General features: G+C 38.3%; 1 protein-coding gene across 2 annotated transcripts in view; it reads left to right on the top strand.

Moving 5' to 3' along the window:
• The window catches only part of LOC121369870 (cytoplasmic protein NCK1-like), a 49,358-nt gene that overhangs the window by 15,298 nt on the left and 8,923 nt on the right, over window positions 1-25,137 (top strand). The window contains exon 2 of one of the 2 annotated variants that reach the window (XM_041494956.1): window positions 842-914. The exons of the other annotated variant lie outside the window; for it this stretch is intronic. The gene's annotated coding sequence lies outside the window, so the exon portion shown is untranslated. The remainder of the gene's footprint in view (window positions 1-841; window positions 915-25,137) is intronic. 2 annotated transcript variants of the gene reach the window in all.

Here is a 25,137-nt window from a genome sequence, read left to right as displayed (position 1 = left end):
CGCAAGGCTCAATGGGTAGGTGTAAACCACTTGCACCGACCACTGGTTCAACAAAGGCCATGGTTTGTGCTATCCTGCCTGTGGGAAGCACAAATAAAAGATCCCTTGCTGCTAATCGGAAAGAGTAGCCCATGTAATGGCGACAGCGGGTTTCCTATCAAAATCTGTGTGGTCCTTAACCATATGTCTGACGCCATATAAGTTTTTATAACTGTAAATAAAATGTGTTGAGTGCGTCGTTAAATAAAACATTTCTTTCCTTCTTTTTTTGAAATGGTGACATACCCTCTAAAAATAGACTAAACCTCGACTCATAACTGTTACTTTTCAGACGCACATGCGTTTTTAAAAATATGAGAACTGCATTTTGTGATATTAAAAACACCAGGATGACCAAAAACACTTTGAATGTATGGAAATGGATAATCTAAACAATAAAAATGTAAGTAAAGTATGATTTCAATTATCAAAAATGGCTCTAATAGTAAAAAATATGCCTGATTGTTTAAAAACTAGGGTATGTCCCTTCAAAACCCTGGAATAAAGAATTAAAACTATGGAAAGTGCTTTTGAAAATGTCTCCCTTCCCCAAAACAAAAACAAACACACAAGAAAAGAATTTGTACCCCAAAAAAGAAAGATTTAGACCTTTGATATCATATGTCTTGGAATTTAAATTGGGCAGGGTTTCTTCCAGTGGGTTAAACAGGTATGGCATCATACCCGAAATGTTTTGCAGATTTTATAATAAAAGTTAACCTTTTAACAAAATTAATTACTCATATCATTACTGTATGATTGTCTTAACCCTAACCCTAAACTTAACCCATTTTCTTTCTAGGTGAGGCTCCCCATACCCCCTGGTGATTGGTTGCATTCAATTCCATAGCACCATACACAAAATTTTCTTTCTGGTAAGAACACTGCTCATTGGGGTAATAAAAGATAAACCAGATTTGTTTTTTAGATGTTACTATTATTAGCACACATGTGCAATCATTGTCAGAATGGATGTGATTTATTGGAATTTGGAAAACAAATGTTGACATTCCTTTTGTAGCTATTCCTTCTGTAGAGGAAATATTGTGCAATTTCATTTTAATTTATTTTGTTACTGATAGTATCCAATTAAGATTCAAGGATGCCCTGAAAACGGCTAGTGGATTTGTGAAACCATGTCTGATTGTGTCATTTTTAACTCATACATATTTGGCAACACATGATTAGCCGTCATCAGCGGTGTGGTATGTAATTACTAATTGTACCAGAATAATTATTTTGTTCTGGTCGTCATCATTGCAGATGGATCTGTAAATTAATAGTTTCTCCAACTAATTTGATTGAGTGCCAGTAAATCCATCAATTAACACAGTTCGTATGGGCTGGGGAAATCCGAGGAAGTTGTGAAATTTGCAAATGTCATTTTCCAGGTCTGGAATGTTGTGCAATTTTTATTTGTGTCATGAAATGCTATATGGACGTTTATTAATATTTTATTTTCCCCATTTAAAATGCATTTTTGTTAATATATATAATTGAGTGTCATGCCATACCTATGTATAATATGGAATGGGTGGTGGTGGGTTAAACCAACAACAGCCTGTCTTATGGAGTTGCGGGAAGGATTTAGCTCAGTCAGTATATGGTGTCAGACATATGGTTAAGGACCACACATATAGAGAGAGGGGACCTGCTGTCGCCACTTTATGGGCTACTCTTTTCGATTAGCAGCAAGGGATCTTTTATATGCTTCATCCCACAGACAGGATAGTACATACCATGGCATTTATTTCACCAGTTATGGAGCACTGGCTGGAACGAGAGAAATAGCCCAATGGGGCCACCAACAGGGATCAATCCTAAACCGACTGCACATCAAGCGAGCGCTTTACCACTGGGCTACGTCTCCTCCCCCCCCCCCCCCCCCCCCTTTTTTTTCTTATGGAGCTGCAGACCCTATTCTTTCCAGGTACTGAATTGGAGAATTGTTGTTACGATTCCACCAGAACATTATGATTTGTGAAAGCACAACCCATTATATTGGACATCAAGTTTGGTTAATCTACTAACCTGTAATAACATTTCAATAACATTTTAATTGAGTGAAACAAGAGTCTGTGACGTTGAAATTAGGGCCTTCACAAGTCTAAAATATTGGACTCGAGTACTCTGAATTCAAACTCAACCCGGACCCGAGTACCTGACACCTACACTAAATGATAATGAGACTAAGGAATAATAAAGTAAAATATCATTATGCATCTTGATTCGAGTGGTGAACACGGATGCTAAAGTATGCCGTTGTATTGCATTCCACACATTCAACTTTTGGTTTTCCTCCATGTCTTATAGCCCTATAATGTATCCGACGTTAAGCATATGGCAAAATGACGTAAAATATAGAATTAAATGAGAATGCTCTTCCTTGCACGGGTACTCGAGTCCTGTGAACAGACTAGAGTCTCGCGTCTGAGTACTCGTGGAGACCCTAGATGAAATGGGGAAATACCCTTAATATAGATTAGAGCTCGTCTCTATAACAGCTACGTTTCAGAGGTACATATACATGGTTTTTGAGAAAACAATGCATTTCATGGAATTAAAAACACTTCAGACATATGGAAATAAATGGATAGTCTAAACAATAAAATCTACATGTAAGTACTGTTTGGTTTCATTTAAATCAAAAACGTCTCCAGTAGTTAATAATTCACTTTAGTGTTTAAGAACTAGGGTCTGTCTCTTTAAGAGATCAGGGTGGGAAGTAGCCCAGTGAGAAAACGATCGCTGGATGCGCGGTCGATCTAGGATCGATCCCAGCCGGTGGGAAATTAACAATAAGCCTATCGGCATATATATATATATATATATATATATATATATATATATATATAGCTCTCTTGCTCTAGCCAGTTCACCACGACTGATGCGTGATGCGCGGTCAGTTTAGGATTTATCCCCGTCAGTGGGACCATTGGGCTATTTCTCGTGATAGCCAGTGCACCACAACTGGTATGTCAAAGGCAGTGGTATGTGCTATCCTGTCTGTGGGATGGTGCATATAAAATATCCCTTGCTACTAATTGAATGGAAAAATGTAACGGGTTTCATCTCTATGACTGTCAAAATTACCATATGTTGGACATCCATTAGACGATGATTAATAAATCAATGTGCTCTAGTGGTGTCGTTAAACAAAACAAACAACTTCTTCTTTACGAGATCTACCTGTAGAGTGGAGACATGGGTGAGTCATGTTTTGCATCTGTTTTGAGAACCAGTCTGTTGAAGATTGGAAACCTGGTGGCTGTCTATTAATAGTAAATGGCTTCCCACCACTCAACAAGTGGTTTCATCTTGCCTCCACCCTGGGACTCTCTCGCCTGTACACAGAGTGTCTGACCCAGTTCCTGTTACTATCTTCAGTACTGCTAATACTAGTGCCTTCATTTCGGCTTTCAGCGTTCGCCTATACTAGTATCGGGTTTACCTATACTAGTATCGTACAAGGGAAAAAAGTGTTATTTTTATACAGCTTTTCAGGTTGAAGTAATTTTAGCAGAGAGGGTACTCTAGACTGATGAGCAAAGTTTATAGGTTGGGGGGAGGGGGGGTCGAGACATGCTCCTCTGGAAAATATATTGGAAAATAAGAAACATTACTCCAGCGGAAGGGAGGGGTGTTTGTGTGTGTGTGTCAAAATTAGTTTTATTATTACAAAGCTTCGCCACACTAAAATAAAAACTGGTCTACCTTGACCCCTGTAAAATTTGTATAACAAGCAGACAATGCTGCTTACTGGCCAGTATGTTTTTATTTTTCATAATAGTTTAAGTTTTAAAAGATGAAAGAAATAAAAAGTACCTTTTGTCAAATAGATCATATAAAAAATTATCGTTGAATATTTTATAATTTATTGTATCCAAAGCCAAAATAAAAGTACAAAGAGTGACTATATTTTTACTAGTCCAAATAAGTTGTTTTATTTAAGTGCAAGGATAATGTCTTTGATTGCCTCAGAGGCTGGTAGGTACAGGGTTCGCAGCCCAGTACCGGCTCCAACCCTGAGGCGAGTTCTTACGGGCTCAGTGGATAGGTGTTTGGCCACTACACCCTCTTCTCTCTCACTAACCAGCTAACAACTAACAACTAACCCACTGTCCTGGACAGACAACCCAGATAGCTGAGGTGTGTGCCCAGGACAGCGTGCTTGAACCTTAACTGGATATCAGCACAAAAATAAATAAAGAAGAAGAAGATTGCTCAAAATGAAACAGAATTTTTAACTTTTTACTTGTCAGGACAAACGGACATGGTAGTACGTGAGTAGACAACTGGACTAATGTTTAATGATCTTTGTAACTAAGACACACATTTGATTGATCACTAGGTGGTCTTTTTTAGTTGCTAGCTAACAGTTTGGAGTATTGGTTTTGGAATTAGAGAATACATGTACTTATATTCCGTCCCATCATTATATAAGACTTGTTTTTTGTAAATACTTCAGTTTGGTTGCACGTAAGAAGAAAAGTAAAAGTGTTTTAGAAATAAATAAAAAAAAGGACTATTTTTGTATCCAATTTAGAAAACAATCAGCTCAGAAATCGGGGCTTCTAGATTATGGTAGCCCTACTCTCCTATGGCTAGTGATATTCAGTTTTGGGCTAGTAAATAACTACTATAACTAACCCGAAGGCTAGTGGAAAAAAAACCCATGTCAAATGCTGCATTTAAGTCTTACTTTGTAAATACGAATATTCTGCCCCCTCTTCCCTCCCCCTAAGGGGTTTTAAGCTCTATCTCCCTCTTTAGGTGACATATCTGATTGTTATTAGTAGTAAAATTGTATTTAGTTAAAGTAGGGCTAGTGAATTTTTAATCATGGCTGATAAATTTAAAAAAATCTTTGATCCCATGGCTAGTGGATTTTTTTATAAAATTCTAGAAGCCCTTGAAATAAATAAATTGTAGTAAATTGCATAGCATTAGAAAAAAGTGTGTTTTCAGTGGGGCGGACTTTAGACAGATCAACTTTGATGTTCATATGGACAACTACAAGTATATGTCAGTGCAGACCTCACTGTGAAAACAAGTGGAGTGAACGTTTTTATTAGTTTCCTTACTTGTTTGTTTTAGTTGCAAAATAAAACCATGCTGACAAATAGTTTATTTTATATATGGGAAAAAATTTTTGCAAAATTTTAGGGAAAGAATCTCGGGCTAATGATACTAACCCGACTAACTATTTTTTTTTAATGTAGCCACAAACCTGGAACATAATTGTTTTATAAACTATTCTTTTTGAGCTTTGCAAAGTTTTTGTTAAAATGTCAATAAAAAACAAAATTGAAACTGGAACTGTACTCTTTTGTCAAAACTGAAAGCCAAATTTCATAACTGCACATGACTAAAAAAAAGAAAAGAAAAAGTTTGTTTTGTTTACTAGAGCACATTGATTTATTAATCATCGGCTAGTGGATGTCAAACATTTGGTAATTCTGACATAAGACCTCTACACCCTCTTCTCTCTAACTAACCACTAACAACTAACTCACTGTCCTGGACAGACAGCCCAAATAGCTGAGGGGTGTGCCCAGGACGGCGTGCTTGAACCCGTAAACAAGTTGAAATGAATGAAATGAACTTGTAGCGTGCATCTCATTTCTCTTCAGTCCCTGTTGAGATTTTACAGCATCTGTGTAGGTTAATGAAGTTCCACCATGAAGATATCATCACCCAGTGGGTCTGATCACTGATAATCAGTACCATCATCATTAAATGGAGTATTTAATTGTAAAGAGACTGTCTACGCTTGGTTGCCTTATTCTTTAAGGTACATGCATTTTCAAATAAAATGGCCTTCAGGATTGCATTTTCTTGTTTAAAGAATGATTATCAGTGTAGTTTGTACAGGAACATATTGAATGTAACTGTGGACGCTAATATTCTAATGGGTTTCCTCTCTTTTTCTTCACTAAAATTGAAACTTGTAGAGCAATTTGTAATGAATTATAACATAATTATGTTTTCTGCATTTATATGTACATGTACACACATATGTGTAACAGGCAAGTATGTATGTATGTATGTATTTAATTGGTTTTATCTTGGTTGTGCTCTCGTGCCCAAACATTAATTAATGCTGATTGCTTGCATATAATTGGTATTTAGCCAGTCTATATACATTTGTAATTGCATGTATAGCAGGAAATTTTTTTGTCATTATTTATAAGTACATGTATAGAGTTCTATATTTTTGTGATGTGCAGTGGTTTACATTTATGTGATGTTGATGGATTCCTCCGTGCAGTGGTTTACATTTGTGTGATATTGAAAGACTCTTTTGTGCAGTGGTTTACATTTATGTGATGTTGATGGATTCCTCCGTGCAGTGGTTTACATTTGTGTAATGTTGAAAGACTCCTCCGTGCAGTGGTTTACATTTGTGTGATGTTGAAAGACTCATCTGTGCAGTGGTTTACGTTTGTGTGATGTTGAAAGATTCCTCCGTGCAGTGGTTTACATTTGTGTGATGTTGAAAGACTCATCTGTGCAGTGGTTTACGTTTGTGTGATGTTGAAAGACTCGTCTGTGCAGTGGTTTACATTTGTATGATGTTGAAAGACTCATCTGTGCAGTGGTTTACGTTTGTATGATGTTGAAAGACTCCTCTGTGCAGTGGTTTACATTTGTGTGATGTTGAAAGACTCATCTGTGCAGTGGTTTACATTTGTATGATGTTGAAAGACTCATCCGTGCAGTGATTAACGTTTGTATGATGTTGAAAGACTCATCTGTGCAGTGGTTTACTGTGCAGTGGTTTACGTTTGTGTGATGTTGAAAGACTCCTCTGTGCAGTGGTTTACATTTGTGTGATGTTGAAAGACTCTTCTGTGCAGTGGTTTACCCACTAGAAGTAAGATGCTGGCGTCATGCATGTAAGTACCAGGAACAAGACAGAACGACTTGGTTGCCTCACTAACCATTATTCTGTAGTTTACCCACTAGAAGTGAGATGCTGGCGTCATGCATGTAAGTACCAGGAACAAGACAGAGCGACTCGGTTGCCTCACTAACCATTATTCTGTAGTTGGAATAAAAGTGTGTTGCATGTGCAGTATGAGCTTTAAACGGGTGGCCTTTTTTTTCTTTCTTTTTCTTCAATATAGAGTGAAACCCCTCTAAACTGGACACCTTCGGGACCAAGTTTAAAGTTTGGTATATAGAGAGGTTATGTTCTGCAATGGTATTTAAAAAGGGACCAGAAAAACATCATGTTTTGAGGAATTCCAGTTTACAGAAGAAGGAAGGAGATGTTTTATTTAACGATGCACTCAACACATTTTATTTACGGATATATAGTGTCAGATATAATGTTACGGACCACACAGATATTGAGAGCGGAGACCTGCTGTCGCCACTTTATGGGCTACTCTTTCCGATTAGCAGCAAGGGATCTTTTATATGCATCATCCCACAGACAGGGTAGTACATACCACAGCCTTTAATATACCAGTCTTGGTGCCCTGGCTGGAACGAGATATAGCTCAATGGGCCCACTGACGGGGATCGATTCCAAACTGACCACGCATCGAGCAGGCGCTTCACCACTGGGCTAGGTCCCTCCCCTCCAGTTTACAGAGGGTCTGGTTTAGAGGGGTTTCACTGCACGGATGTATGTAAATGGTGTATTTGTTGTAACCGATACAATGGGGGTTACCATGTCAGTAGTTAGTGGAAACCTGTACATGACTTGCCAGACACTATGTTTATTTCCATGGGATTCACAGTTCGGTAAAATTTTGTGTTAGTGTAATTGTAATGGAGAAGACAGCTGCTGTTGGCTGCCAGTAAATTCAGTTTCAGGTTGCTTTACACCATATCGGCTCCCACTGAGGATAATGATAACATGGTCTCAAGCTAGGAATCCATGTGTACATACTGTGTGCATGATGTGTATTGGAACAGTCGCCAAGGAGTTTGGGAATTAACGTATTAAACAACACGCATTGATCACACAATTGATTTCTGTATATAAACTGTTGTTTATGCACCACACACGGTGTGTGATTTTGGTTTTAAAAATTTAAGTGTCATAGTACAGTTTCCCTGTTTGTAAATCTTTCGAGCCTGCCACTAACCCAGCGAGCCCTGCCATGTGGCTCCAGTAGAACAGAAGACACACTAAATGTTTTGCATGAAACCATGGAAAAGATCGTTATACAAGACTGGTTTCCCAGGATTTTAAGATATATATGTTGACTGTGACATTTCGAAGAATCAATGTAATTTGTACAAATAATTTTTACGAACCATGCAGGCTCGTATGCTAGCCAAGCTAGAGAGTCCTATATGATTTTTACGAATCTCAGGCTCTCGAACTCTTTTCAAAATCACACACTGATACATTACACACTACATACGCATGGAATCCTATATATTATAATACGTAGGGAATCAGATGAGTGTGTGCATGAAATTGTGCAGAGGTGTTGTGTGGGGGGGGGGGGGGTCTAGACTGTGGTGAGTGAAGAAAAGCAAATTTGCTTGGCGTGGCTTTTTTTTTTAAAAATATGGTTTAAAAATTATATCTTCCTTTGTATGGTGTTGACATTTGGCCTGGGTATCGACTTATAAAAAAAAGTGACACTGTTTACATTTAATCTGCCGTATTCAAGGAAATTGGGTGTGATAAAACATTTAAGAGATTTAATAAATATTTTTATCACCAACCTTCATTTACATGTATTGTACCCTATATGTACATACTGGTTTCTAGAGTGTCTTGAATACTAATTGTACACTAAATAAAAATGTATTTATTTATTGGGAATTGAAAACACATCGTTTATACAATGCACAAAAATCCGTGACGGTGTGAATTTTCATTTTGGTCACAGATCCATTGGCATAGTTTGGGCTTCTATCTCATAATGGGGGCGGGATTTAGCTCAGTCGGTTGTGTGCTTGTTTTAGGTGCTTGTGCTTCAACTGATTGGGGGTTTTCTCGTTCCAACCAGTGCACCACAACTGGTCAAAGGCCATGGTTTGTTCTTTCATGTCAATGGGAAAGTGCATATAAAAGATCTTTTGCTACATTCGGAAAAATGTAGTGGGTTTTCTCAGATGACTACATGTCAACATTACCAAATGTTTGACATCCAGTAATTAATAATGTGCTCTAGTGGTGTCATTAAACCTGGGCTTCTATAATTTTTATAAAATCCACTAGCCATGGGATCAGTGATTTTAAAAATATACTAGCCACGATTAAAAATTCATTAGCCCTATTTTACTTTACTTTAAGTTAATACAATTTTACTAAATAATAGTAAAAATTGGATATGTCACATAAAGAGAGAGATAGAGCTTAAAAACACTAACATTGTGGGTGGGGGTCAGGATATTCATATTTACAAAATAGACTTTACTGCAACATTTTACCCAACAAATTCACTAGCCATCGGTCATGGCGACAGTAGTTATTAACTAGCCCAACATTGAATATCACTAGCCATGGCAGTGGGGCTACCATAATCTAGAAACCCTAGTTAAACAAAACAAAGTTTAACCATCTCATAATCCGACACTTCCTACCCAGAATCTGGGATTTCCAGAAGCACGTGATCCTGCTGAAGTCTCAGCCTGACTGCCAGTCATACCTTCAGTTGCTTTTACCATGTATATCAAAGGTCGTGGTATGTGTTGTCCTGTCTGTGGGATGGTGCATATAAAAGATCCCTTGCTGCTAATCAAAAAGAGTAGCCCATGAAGTGGAGACAGCAGGTTTCCTCTCTCAATATCTGTGTGGTCCTTAACCATATGTCCAATGCCATATATAACCGTAAATAAAATGTGTTGAGTGCATCGTTAAATAAAACGTTTCCTTCCTTCCTTACCATGGACATATTTGAGTTCATCTCAAACTGTGACCTGTAAGTTGTGATACGGTGCAAGGCAAACTGCAGATTCAAACGTCAGCTACAATGTATCCGGGTTGCACAGCACTGGTTATTGTTATGTGCTATTTTTTGGCATCTAGACTGGTCACTGGTGGTGTGACTTCCTTTTGGAAACTAGTATCTACAAGTACATGTGCACTGTAGCTGCCGTTGGCAATAGGGAAACTAGTATCTACAGGTGGCTACTGTACAGGAAACTAGTGTCTACACCATTACATCATAGCTGCTGTTGTCAATGTTGGTGATCTCAGTTTGATGCCAGGGCGTAACTGGTTGTGTTGATAATCCCCAACATAATGTAATCAAGAGGAATGGCTTGTTTAATGACAGTTGTATTTAACTCACACAATGTTAATATTATCAGTGGCTGTTGTCAGTGGACAACATACATGTACAGAATAATTAATAAATACAAAATATAAATTATTTATCAAATGAAATTTTAGCTACATGGAGTTTGATGTACTTAAAACTTAAACACCAGGAATAAATTGGATATACATGCACATACACTGATATTCTAAAGAATGAGTGTGTGTGTGTGTGTGTGTGTATGTATGTGTATATTGTTAGCCAAAACTATTTACTTGCTAAATCACTAACACTGTGGAAATGCAATATAGCTCAGTCAGTATAAGGAAGGAAATGTTTTATTTAACGACGCACAACACATTTCATTTATGGTTATATGGCATCAGACATGGTTACGGACTACACAGATATTGAGAGAGGAAACCTGCTGTCGCCACTTCATGAACTACTCTTTTCAATTACCAGCAAGGGATCTTTTATATTCATCATCCCACAGACACGATAGTACATACCACAGCCTTTGATATACCAGTCGTGGTGTACTGGCTGGAACGAGAAATAGCCCAGTGGGCCCACTGGCAGGGATCAATCCCAAACTGACCGCACATCAAGTGAGTGCTTTACCATTGGGCTACTTCCCGCCCCAGAGTGGATATATGCACAGTGATCAAAGTTTACTTCCACCCAATAGGAAAAAAATGTAGCATGAATCCTCTTAAGACTGTATTAGAATTTTCAAATGTTTGATATATAGTAATAACCAATGATATTTAATCAATATGCTCTAATGGTGTGGTTAAATACAAAGGAAATAGCTGAGTATTGGGTCAGGGCCGTTTCAGGATTGATCACTTGTGGTGAAGCAATTGCCTCTACTTGTTCTCTGTCAATTTCAAGCCCTGGACTGCGTGTGTGTACAGCACTCTTTTGAGATAACAGGTACATGTACATGTTCATTCTGAAAGTATTTTATCAGTTTTGGTCAGAGCTACAAGGTCCATTCATTAATAACAGCAATTTGTGAAATACTAATTTCCATCAATTGTGTCGAGAGCAGCATGTATTAATAGCGTTGTAAACACCCACGTGTGAGCTATTACTCATACCTCGCAGTCAGACGTTATTAAAGTGGAGGAAAGATTTCCCTGTGGTTTACCCGTGTGGACACAACAACTCATCTTCCTCTATTAATATCAATCTGGTCCCAGACCGGTCATAGCTTTTCCGGCTGTTTGTTCACCATATGAAGACCCATTGCTATGCTTAGGGCCGTAACAAACGTGACTGTATGTATGCCTGGTCATTCACTTGGTCTGACTGACCAGTGGTCAGTGAATCAGTTTTGGTTGGTGACAGTGACGTTGCCGATACATGGCAGGGTGTGGTTTAGTGAAAAGGAAAGTAATGTTTCTTTAATAACAGTAACACCCCAGCACATGTTTAACCTACAGAGCTCTGTTAGATGAATTAGATGCGTAACGCATGGTATGTTTTCACACACATGTAATTGGAAAGGAGAATTTGTTTTATCAACCATTCCAACCAGTGCTCCACAACCGGTGTAACAAAGTTCATGGGTATGTACTATCCTGTCTGTGGGATGGTGCATATATAAAAGATTCCTTGCTGCTAATCGAAAAATGAAAATGTGTTGAGTGTGTCATTAAAATTAAATAAAACATTTCCTTGCTTCCTTTGTTTGTCGCCAACATATAGTTTTTTTTAGCCATTGTGCTAGTGGGTATTAAACATTCCTTTCTTTTTCTGAAGACCAGAAACTGTTCTCTTTATTAGTTTGGAAAGGAATGTTTCTTTAATAACACCCCAGCACATGTTTAACCTACAGCTGTGGTTACTGTATCCAATGTATGTTAAATACATTTACATGTAGTCAGGGTTTCTGCCAGAGGGTGAAATGGGTATGGCGCCAAACCCAAAATGTTTTGCTTTTCTTGTTTTTTAAGTTAATTTTTTTATAAAATTAATTACTGTAATCATTATTTCATGATTTTCTCAACCCTAACCCCAAACTTAACCCATTTTCTCTCTCCCGAATACCCCCTGTTGACTGGTTGCATTCAGTTATATAGCACCATACCCAAACAAAAATTTCTTTCTGGCAGAAACACTGGTAGTTGGAAAGGAACATAGCAGCATTTTAAAAAAAACAAATTCTATCCACAGCTATTATTGTGCTAGTGTGTGTTAAAGGGACATTTCTTTCGTTTCCTTTTCCTGAAGACTACCGTAACTGCTCTTTTTATTGGTTTCCACATATAATACAAGTGTGCACGATGCACTAGGTCTACTTGTGATGGTTGTCAATGCAGATTCAGCTTCTGTTTTAACTTGTGCCAGTCACCTGTTCCCATTTGTCAGCATGCCATTGCCATCTTAGTTGGTAATCTCTTCTCCATCTGGGCTTCTCTGAGTGACCTCTCTCCACATTTTATTTGCCTGCCAGATTCTCACTTTGTATTTATAAACAAAGAAGAATGTTTGGCTAGTGACACCTCAACAGTTTTAAACTCTGTCTAATTGGTGTCTAAATACAGCTAGTTTGACAGTGGGGGGGTCAGATGGAGGGAGCCAGTGGGAGGGGCATCTTTCATTTCCTATATTGAAGGAAGGAAGTAAATGGTTTATTTAACGACACACTCAACACATTTTATTTAAGGTTATATGTCATCAGACATATGGTTATGGACCACACAGATATTGAGAGAGGAAACCTGCTGTCGCCACTTCATGGGCTACTCTTTTCAATTAGCAGCAAGGGATCTTTTATATGCACCATCCCACAGACAGGATAGTACATACCACGACCTTTGTTACACCAGTTGTGGGGCACTGGCTGGAATGAGAAATAGCCCAATGGGTCCACCAACGGGGATCGATCCTAGACCGACCGCGTATCAAGTAAACGCTTTACCACTGGGCTACGTGCTGCCCCTTTCCTATATTGAGGCCTAAAACCCAGTGCTTACAAGCGTCAAGCAGACCTCATCATTTAAGGGGAGCTACACTCTCATAATTGATCACTGCCCCGGGACTATTCAAGGAACGTAATTGTTTAGCTACGCTTTAATGACATGTCAATTTATATGGTAATATGGGGCGGGACATAACCAGTAGTAAAACGTTCATTTTATGAGGGGTCGGTTTAGGATCGATCCCTGTCAGTGGGCCCATTGAGCTGTTTTTTGTTCTACCTAGTCCACCACAACTCTTATATCAACAGCCGTGGTATGTGCTGTCCTGCCTGTGGGATGGTGCATAGAAAAGATTCTTTGCTACTAATGGAAAAATTTAGTGGTTTTCCTCTCTAAGACTATATGTCAAAATTACTAAATGTTTTGACATCTAGTAGCCTTTGGTTAATAAATCAGTGTGCTCTAGTGGTGTCATTAAACAAAGCAGTCGTAGGGCCCATTGGGCTATTTTTCGTTCTAGCCAGTAGATCACGACTCATATATCAACAGCTGTGGTATGTGCTGTCCTGTCTATGGGATGGTGTATATTAAAAAAGATCCCTTGCTACTAATGGAAAAATGTAGCGGGTTTCCTCTCTAAGACTATATGTAACAATTACCAAATGTTTGACATCCAATAGCCGATGATTAATAAATCAATGTGCTCTAGTGGTGTCGTTAAACAAAACAAACTTTTTATGGTAATATCTTAACTGGCTCCTCGTAATATGTGTTAGGAGGAGCAACTGATCACTCCACTCAATATTTTTGTGTGTTACGGCGAGGTCTGCTTACGGTTAATGGCTTTACTACATGTACATGTACTGGCCTCGGTGGCATCGTAGTTAGGCCATCGGTCTACAGACTGGTAGGTACTGGGTTCAGATCCCAGTCAAGGCATGGAATTTTTAATCCAAATACCGACTCCAAACCCTGAGTGAGTGATCCGCAAGGCTCAGTGGGAAGGTGTAAACCACTTGCACCAACCAGTGATTCATAACTGGTTCAACAAAGGCCATGGTTTGTGCTATCCTGTCTGTGGGAAGCGCAAATAAAAGATCCCTTGCTGCCTGTTGTAAAAGAGTAGCCTATGTGGCAACAGAGGGTTTTCTCTAAAAAACAGTTTCAGTTTGACGTCCAATAGCCGGTGATAAGATAAAAAAAATCACTGTGCTCTGGTGGAGTTGTTAAATAAAACAAACTTTACTTTACATATACATGTATGCAACCATGTCCATTGACATATTTCTGTTATCTTACATGTATTTGTATAATAACCACTGATTAAACAACGTACTAGGAGGGTTGGGGTTGTATTCTGGGACATTTCCCCCACCTCCACTTCCACCCCAACACCCGTGTGACCATTTTCCGTACTATCACTAAAATAAATTCAAAAGGTCTGATTGAGTTACCTGATTTATTAGCTTTGTGAAACACTGTGACATTAGTTGTAAAGCAATGTCACATCCGTCTCTGACTGAGAGATATACAACAAGCATGTGTTTTACCTGTCAAGTGGATTGCAATTAAGTGCATACCTGGTGTTTACCCACTGCCAGCTAACTACAGGTAAACACTACCTGCTGGGCCGTGCATGCAGTCACAAGACCTCGTCGTATCACCTGGTTCGTGGGTGTTGTGTAATCGGTCATTCTTAAAAGTTGTCGCAGTAGGTGGTCCTCACATGCTGATGTCAGAAGTTGGGTGTGGGGTACTGACAATGTCTGCATTTATTTTTAAATATATATATGGGCTATTTTCTCAAAAAGGGGCAAATAACGGTAAAGAATTTATTTTTTTAATATAAAATGTAGTTGTTAATGTTTTTAATAGTAAAATCTAAAGGAAATATTTTCAGTGCTGCATAATTTCAATAAGATATTTTTAATGTACATAATTTTTTTTAAATGTGCTTCTGTTTTTAAGGCATAATAGTAAAAAATTGTCTTTTATAAATGTACATCTACAGTGAAACCTCTCAAAACTGGACCCTCTGTAAACCGGAATTTCCTCAAAACCAGATATTTTTCACAGTCCTTTTTTAAAAATCAGTAAAGAAGTTAACCTTAATAAACGTGATACCTCTTAAAAGTGGACATTTGACTTGGTCCCGAGGGTGTCTGGTTTAGAGGGGTTTCACTGTATATCTATAATTGTTTCTATTACAGGCATATGTAAGATGTAATGCTAGACTGGATAATTGTGAAAAAGTGTCAAATCTGTCTTTTTCCATTATTCAACAGATAACGATAAAGACAAACATTATAACGGTAAAGACACATGACATGGTATTTGTGCCATCTGCAATGTATTTCAGTAATGCAATCATGCAAATGGCTTTTAAAAACAGATTTACTGAATGAAAAAAATATAAAGGATGTGTTTCTCATGCTCCCAGGATACTTTATAAAACTAATGTAAAGATGGACAATAAGTGTGACATTGGAATTAAAAATAACTTGCCTATAAAGATACCCAGCTAGTATTCACGTACTTAACATGTTGATCTAAGCTTGACTCATGGGGAGGGGTGTTTTTATTTTTTGAGGAGTTGAGGGTGTATTTTCTTATTGAGGAGTTGAGGGTGTATTTTCTTATTGAGGAGTTGAGGGTGTATTTTCTTATTGATATTTAATAATTACTAACTACTTTTGTATTTTTGCTCTTCCAGAAAGTAATAAAACAGGTGCATGTGCAGGAATTTTAGCGGGGGGGGGGGGGGGGGGGGGGGGGGTCAAGACTGGACATGCTTCAATGGAAAATTCATTCCTGCCAGTGCTCCACAACTGGTGGAACAAAGGCCATGGTATGTACTATCCTGTCTGAGATGGTGCATATAAAAGATCCTTGCTGTTAATTGAAAATATCTGTGTGGTAGTAAAATGTGTTGAGTGTGTCATTAAATTAAAAAATTCCTTCAATGGAAAATGTATTGAAAAAAAGTACATTTGCTTGAGCAGGGGAGGGTCTCCACCCCCAAAATCTAGACTACCCCTGCACATTTTCTTCTATATTAAGTCCAGTCTGAAGTTGTTGATGAAAACCACTTTTTGATGATTCAGAAATGGACTGAAGCAGTGGTGTACATGCAGTGTAGAAATTCCCTAATGTAATTACTGATCATCGGATTAGAACATGGCGTTCTGTTTTCAGTAAAAATGTCTTGCGCTGGGCTGCCTCAGGAACGTGTAGGAGAGATAAGAATACAGGATGAGGTGGGAGTAGGGAAGAGATAAAAAAAATTATCTCGAGTCTTCGCGGGTCAGACTACAGACACCACATGAATTTACAGTACATCCTTGGAGCTGTGGGCTTCTATCACAGACCTTGAAAATTAATCTATGTATATCTACTACATGTTATTTCTACATCAGCAGAGGCAGACCAGTTCAAGTGGTTTAAAACTCTTCTCTTCTTTTACATTCACTTTCCTACTCAAAGCAAATGAAAGGTTGAAGCATGTTAAAGTTTGTTTTGTTTAACGACACAACTAGAGCACATTGATTTATTTATCATCGGCTGTTGGATTTCAGACATTTAGTAATTTTGACATACATAGTGGTAACTTTGATGTCTTAGAGAGGAAACCTGCTACATTTTTCCATTACTAGCAAGGGATCTTTTATATGCGCCCTCCCACAGACAGGATAGCACATACCACTGCCTTTGATATACCTATTGTGGTGCATTGGCTTGGACAAGAAATAGTCCACCGACGGGAGTTGATCCGAGGCCGACAGTGCATCAGGTAAGCGCTTTACCACTAGGCTACTTCCCACCTCCGTTTCCTACTCGAACTAAAAGATAGGTTCGAGCATGTTGTTCTGGGTACCACTAGGCTACTTCCCACCTCCGTTTCCTACTCGAACTAAAAGATAGGTTCGAGCATGTTGTTCTTGGTACCACTAGGCTACTTCCCACCTCCGTTTCCTACTCGAACTAAAAGATAGGTTCGAGCATGTTGTGCTGGGTACCACTAGGCTACTTCCCACCTCCGTTTCCTACTCGAACTAAAAGATAGGTTCGAGCATGTTGTGCTGGGTACCACTAGGCTACTTCCCACCTCCGTTTCCTACTCGAACTAAAAGATAGGTTCGAGCATGTTGTTCTGGGTACCACTAGGCTACTTCCCACCTCCGTTTCCTACTCGAACTAAAAGATAGGTTCGAGCATGTTGTTCTGGGTACCACTAGGCTACTTCCCACCTCTGTTTCCTACTGGAACTAAAAGATAGGTTCGAGCATGTTGTGCTGGGTACCACTAGGCTACTTCCCACCTCCGTTTCCTACTCGAACTAAAAGATAGGTTCGAGCATGTTGTGCTGGGTACCACTAGGCTACTTCCCACCTCCGTTTCCTACTCGAACTAAAAGATAGGTTCGAGCATGTTGTTCTGGGTACCACTATGTTGTGATGGGTACCACTAGGCTACTTCCCACCTCCGTTTCCTACTCGAACTAAAAGATAGGTTCGAGCATGTTGTTCTGGGTACCACTAGGCTACTTCCCACCTCCGTTTCCTACTCGAACTAAAAGATAGGTTCGAGCATGTTGTTCTGGGTACCACTAGGCTACTTCCCACCTCTGTTTCCTACTTTAACTAAAAGATAGGTTCGAGCATGTTGTGCTGGGTACCACTAGGCTACTTCCCACCTCCGTTTCCTACTCGAACTAAAAGATAGGTTCGAGCATGTTGTGCTGGGTACCACTAGGCTACTTCCCACCTCCGTTTCCTACTCGAACTAAAAGATAGGTTCGAGCATGTTGTTCTGGGTACCACTATGTTGTGCTGGGTACCACTAGGCTACTTCCCACCTCTGTTTCCTACTCGAACTAAAAGATAGGTTCGAGCATGTTGTGCTGGGTACCACTAGGCTACTTCCCACCTCCGTTTCCTACTTGAACTAAAAGATAGGTTCGAGCATGTTGTTCTGGGTACCACTAGGCTACTTCCCACCTCTGTTTCCTACTCGAACTAAAAGATAGGTTCGAGCATGTTGTGCTGGGTACCACTAGGCTACTTCCCACCTCCGTTTCCTACTCAAACTAAAAGATAGGTTCGAGCATGTTGTGCTGGGTACCACTAGGCTACTTCCCACCTTCGTTTCCTACTCAAACTAAAAGATAGGTTCGAGCATGTTGTTCTGGGTACCATTAGAAATTAGTATTAAAAAAAATATTTAAAAATATTAAAAAATCAATGCAGAAAAAAAAATTAAGGCTAGCAGATATCACTGGCATTTTTCTTGAAATACCTAAAGTTAAAAAAAGAAAACAAAAGAAATAGTAAAATTATTATTGGTAATATAATAAAGGCATTCTTATCTAACAAACTGCACAGACTAGAGCCCAAGACACTTGGGTAAAATCACTTTTAGTCCCCCTTCCCTACCCCCTAAAAAACCCCAAAACCCCACAGCTATTTCAGACCTACGGGTTTGACGTTGCACGGCATGTTTTAAATTTGATTTAAACAACAATATAGAGCAAACAAAATGACATGTATCCTTACCAACCAATATGTAACTAACAAAAAAATCAACCTCCACTGAGAGGATTCGAACCACAGACTTTCAGTATGAGTGACCAGCTCTCTACCAACTGAGCTAATAGGGAAATTCCCACTTTATACCAACACTACTACATAATAAATCCTCAACTTTCTGCATTTCAGTAGTTTCATAAACAAAAACAAAACACTGTGTACAAGGATTTTGCATGTACATTTATCATGTGTCATATTTTCCTGAAACAATATTTAGTAGTCGCCTGTGATCAGAACTTGCTAATATAATATGCTAGGAGCAAAGATTTTAATTTTGTAAATGTTGACTGTGGTTTACTAACAAAAATGAGGGTACCATGGGACATTTTTCCTTCAAGGGGGGCGAGACATAGCCCAGTGGTATAGCACTCGCTTGATGCACGGTCGGTGTGGGATTGATCTCCGTCGGTGGGCCCATTGGGCTATTTCTTGTCCCAGCCAGTACACTACGACTGGTATATCAAAGGCTGTGGTATGTACTATTCTGTCTGTGGGATGGTGCATATAACAGATCCCATGCTGCTAATCAAAAAGAGTAGCTCATGAAGTGGCGACAGTGGGTTTCCTCTCTGAATATGTGTGGTCCTTAACCATATGTCTAACGCGTTGAGTGCGTCGTTAAATAAAACATTTCTTTCTCTTTTTTATTTCCTTCAAAAAAGGCTTACAAAGGCAATAGACTTTCTATCAAGGTTTGTGGGGACAAGAATGATTTCATCCTGGTGCACTTCGCTAGGTACAGATTACCCAATGGTTGACATGCTCCCGACGCCATATAACCATAAATAAAATGTCTGGAGTGTGTCGTAAAATAAGACATTTCCTTCCTTCCAGTAGCTGATGATTAATAAATCAATGGTCACTAGTGGTGTCGCTAAACAAAACTAACTTTTTCTTCAATACAGATGTCTTTTATCATATTACCAAAGATAATTTTACAATTTTTTATTAAAGTTAAAAAGGTTTGGTTTTTTGTTTCACAACACCACTAGAGCACATTGTCAATTAATCATCGGCTATTAGATGTTAAACATTTGGTAATTATGACACGTCATCAGAGGAAAAATGCTACAGTTTTCCTAATGCAGCAAGATATCTTTTATATGCATTTTTCCACAGTTAGGAAAGCACATACCACGGCCTTTGACCAGTTGTGGTGCACTGGTTGAGACAAGAAAAAACCCCAGTCAGTTGAATGGATCCACCGAGGTGGTTTGATCCTGTGACACAAGCTCCTCAAGAAAGCAATCAGCCGACTGAGCTAAATCCAGCCCCCATTATTTCTTATATGATAATATGTAGATACAGTCGAATCCACTTTATTGCATATCGGTTTATAGCATAAATCAGTTATTTGCATATTATTCGGCTGCACAGAACCATTTAGCATAGAATCAATTATGTCACATATTTGCACCGGGGCTATGCAATTAAGCGGATTTGACTATATATATACAAAATGGAGTGTATGGGAAGGGCACCGTAGTAAACTTGTAGGGCACATGTGATTTTTTGTAACACAATGGCAAGTATCGAGGCCATTGTTGCCGTGGTAAAATTCGAACCCTGCCGTTATTGTTGTTGACTATTTATGTCCACTGAGCTGTCTACTTACCACTGGTACATGTTATATTGTTTAATCTACAGCTGCTGTAACTGATATTAGGTAAATAAAATATGCTACCGTATATCTTCGCCTATAAGTCGAATTTTTTTCACCCAAAAATTATTTTATAACTTGGGGGGTCGACTTATAAGAGGGTAAAAAAAATTCAACAAAAAATATTACTGTTTTGGGGATTATTTTACAAGTTTTATTGTTGAAGTATGCCATGTATTTATACTCAAATATGTTAATTTGACACATTTATTTTTTATAACCTATTTTTTTTGGCATTAGAACGGTTTTGGTTATGCGAAAAGGCGTACGATCTCACTCACATGCCAAGACAACAGTCCACTTAGTTAAATTAACAGTCATCACTAATAGTAAAAATGTAAACAATACTAACTACCTGTTGCCTGAGTTTATTTTGAAATCTGGTCACTGGCATTAATGGTTGTTCAAACAATGTTTTGGCGGTGATTAACTTCATGAATATTACTGAGCTTTCCCTTAAAATAGACTGATCTCTGCAGTTCACTATCTAGAGCAATAGGGACACACATCATTTGGTACAAAAACCAGTGTACTTTCCAGAGTTATCCTCCTTACATGTATTAATATGGCGGCAAAACGTGATACTTTCAGTTTTATCGTAGTGATCTGTTGTCAGTGTTTATAAATAAAGTTGTTGTCTGTGCACAAAACCATCTGTACAGTACTATACAGTAACAGTCAAACAGCTTTCACTCTCTACTAAGGGAATATTTCGTTTTGATGCTATGTAATAATGATAGTTTGATTGGAATAGTTTATTATATTGCGATGTACAAAACATGAAAACCGAAGTTTGTAAAATAATTTTCTTTTGTTCAAATATTATTGTTCTCATGTGCTGAAAATAAGAAATATTTCAATATTTATAAGTAGTTTTTCATGGGTCGACTTATAAACGGGTCAATAAAAAAATACGTTTTCAGGGCTTGAAATTAGGGACTCGACTTATAGCCGAGATCGACTTACAGGCGAAGATATACGGTACTAGTAACTAATAAATCAATGTTCTCTTGTATCTATTTTCTTTACATACATATGCAATGTTTTTGCTATGAAGAAATTTTTGGGTATGGTGCAATGGAATTGAATGCATCAACAGTCAGCAGGGGGTATTGGGGGGGGGGGGGGGGCCTCTCCCAGAAAGAAAATGAGTTATGTTTAAGGTTAGGGTTAAGAAAATCGTACAGTAATGATAACAATAATTAATTTTTTCAAAAGGTTAACTTTAAAACAAAATTCTGCCAAACCATTTTGGTATGGCACCATACCCCTTTTACCCTCTGGCAGAAACCCCGATATGTACTTTATTTCTCTAGTGTTACCTTTACAAGAAGAAACCAGATATGCAACAAGTCAAATTAGCAGGGTGCAAGTATATATAGAGAATAATACATGAGTGGACGTTAGATACCATTTATCTCACAATGAGTTGTTTTCAAATGTATCTAACGAGACATAGAGAATAAGACATGAGTGGATGTTAGATACCATTTATCTCACAACGAGTTGTTTTCAAATGTATCTAATGAGCGAAAGCGAGTTTGATACATTTTTAAAAGAGTTGTGATATAAATGGTATCTAATGGACACAAATGTATTATTCTATTTCTTACTAGATATCTTCAAAACCAGGTTTTAAACAAATTTTTAACATCTTTTTCAACTAAAAGCAGGCCTTTCCCCAGGATTTTTTTAAGGCGCTTACATTTTTAGCATCAGTATAACACAAAAACAGTTAGGTGTTTACCTTCAATCCAGCTAATCATGCTCTTTTAAACAATTTTTTTTAAAGTAACCCATCAATTCCCCACCCCCAACAATTTCATAATTTGTGCCATGTTATTGCTGTTGATTTCAGCGTTGTGTTAAATGCTTGTTGTGATTTCTGCTTGTAAAATACCTAGACTAAGAATGCCGACTTCACAGTATATTCCATTTAAAAAAAAAACATAAAAAAAACTTTAAAAACTCCTCGCTCGATCTGGCTGAACACAGCTCTTGGCCTACATGTCTTTCGGCCCTGAATTGGCATGTGTATTCAAATTGACACGCATTGTCGATTTGTTACCTTGGTTCAAAGACTTTACAAGTTACGGATCTTCCAGACATTGAATTACTGTCACATTGCTGTCATACATGTTGAATGCATACCGTTAAAATTAATAACAGTGATTATTAAAATAAACAAGCATCATAACGCCTACGCTGTATTCTGGATTTTCTTGTTACCGGACGCGAGATCGCCATTACGCTAATTGAATATTTGGTATTATTATTATATTTGAGCTGTCGGATAGATTATGTAACCGTTTGTTCACATCAGAAGATAGAAAATGGTTTAGCCATGCAAATTTTATTAGCCGTTTTTTTTACAAATAATTTTTAATTAGCCAATGGCTAATTTGGCTACTGACAGTGCGAGCCTTGGATGTTTTCAGTGTGTGGGAGTTTTGGGAAGGGGGTCTTAGGATAGAAATGATTGATTGCCAACTTAACTGTACTTTTAAAAAGTGCTTCACCTATCGTTTATTCAGTTAAATGGTACAGTTGATTCTGTCAATGGGCATCTTCTTTGATCGGCATTGAAGCTTGATTGCTCGGCACGGGAATCCCATTAGCGTAAGTGCCTTTTTGATGGATTAGCGGTCCCAGTAGATGTGGTAAAATTACTAAACACCAGTTGGACTGGTCCATTGTTAGTTATTTAGGAAGTGTTTTTTTACCTGTCATAGTAATTAGGTGTGCTTGATATACTGGTACACAAGTTGTTTGCAAGAGGTAGTCGACTGCCACGCTCGTACTTGTGAATTTTTTTTTTCTAAAGCACTTCAAATCAAGGTGTAGCGGCAATTGATTTAAGGCGCTTCCACGCCATCAAAGCGCTTACTTTAAGGACCAAGGCGTGTCGGGCCGCTATGCCTAATGGCCCTGGGGAAACCCCTGCAAAAATTATTTACAGCCATTGCACTTGTAGCTGACTTAAGCATCACAGACACATGACGGTCAGGTTAACTATATGTCAGTCTAATCGATTTCCATGATAAAGTTTTTCATTGGCGGTATGGCATTGGTGACCTGGTCATCATTTAGCAGCAGCCAGTCGTATGTGTTGAAATTGTTAACACACGTACATGTGTTAACAACCATGTGTAACAAGAAATAATGCATATTGTTCTCACCAACGGGTGTGTAAGAAATGTAGTTAGATCTCAAAGTGGGATGTTGTGCCAGCAGATTGGCTTCCTACACCAAATAGCAGAAACGAGGGAGGAGGGGAAAATATATATTTAATACAGTGAAACCCCTCTAAACCGGACACCCTCAGGACCAAATAAGAAGTCCAGTATTAAGAGGTTACTGGTTTACAGAGGTTCTGTTTAGTACTGATATTTAAACAGGGACAGTGAATAACATCCAATTGTGAGGGCATTTGGATTAGAGGTTTCACTTTAGGGAGGTTTTACACACACACACACACATACATACACACACACACACACACATACACACACACATACATACACACACACACACACACATGTACACACACATACATACACACACACACACGTACACACACACATACACACATACACATACATACACACATACATACACACACACACATGCATACACATATACACACATACACACAGACACACACATACACACACACATACATACACATACATACATACACATACACACACACATACACACACACACACATACACACACACACATACACACACACATATATATATATTTAGTTAAATATTAACTGTTGTATATAAAAAAAAAAATAGCCCTAAAATCCAGAGGCACATTTTTTCTTATCTCCTTTTTCCTTCTTCATTTATTCAAGTTAAATTAGGTATGCTAATATTTTTGGCACAACTCCTTTTGAATCAGGTTGTTGCAAACTCAAATAAGAAGCCTGGTGAAATCATATTACTCATGTATGCCTTATGACACGAAGTGTGTGTTCAGTTGACTCAGTCTTTATAAAAAAAATTAATAGATCACAACTTTCAGTGCTTGATTTGTAGGTCTCCTTAGTGTGCTCTCTGTATGTATGTATGTGTATGGAAATGAGCTGTTTGTCATCTCGTAGCCCCCTAAACTCATGTTTCAGGTGTGATTGTGTGTGACCGTGGCTTGCTATCAAATTTTAAAACCATAAGAACTACTTACCATTGTTTGTTTAGTTTTTTGTCATGTGATGGTATGTGACCGTATTTTTTTTTGTCATGTTTCAGCTGTGATGCTGTGTGACCGTGTTTTTTTGGTCATGTTTCAGCTGTGATGGTGTGTGACTTTGGGGTTTTTTGGTCATGTTTCAGCTGTGATGGTGTGTGACTTTGGGGGGTTTTGGTCATGTTTCAGCTGTGATGCTGTGTGACCATGTTTTTTGTCATGTTTCAGCTGTAGTTTTTTTTGTCATGTTTCAGCTGTGATGGCGTGTGACCATGGTTTTTTTGGTCATGTTTCAGCTGTGATGCTGTGTGACATCTTTTTGTCATGTTTCAGCTGTAATGCTGTGTGACCATAGTTTTTTTTTGGTCATGTTTCAGCTGTGATGGCAGTGTTCGAGATTAATGGTATCTCGGGGATACCAGAATTTAATTTTGGATACCAGATTTCAAGAACCCAGTATCCCACGGGGATACCATATAAGTGTTGGG

The sequence above is a fragment of the Gigantopelta aegis genome, chromosome 1 (genome assembly GCF_016097555.1).
Source record: "Gigantopelta aegis isolate Gae_Host chromosome 1, Gae_host_genome, whole genome shotgun sequence".
NCBI classification, from domain to species: domain Eukaryota; kingdom Metazoa; phylum Mollusca; class Gastropoda; order Neomphalida; family Peltospiridae; genus Gigantopelta; species Gigantopelta aegis.
Note: the sequence above shows the minus strand (reverse complement) of the source record. Positions and strands in the feature narration are given on the sequence as shown.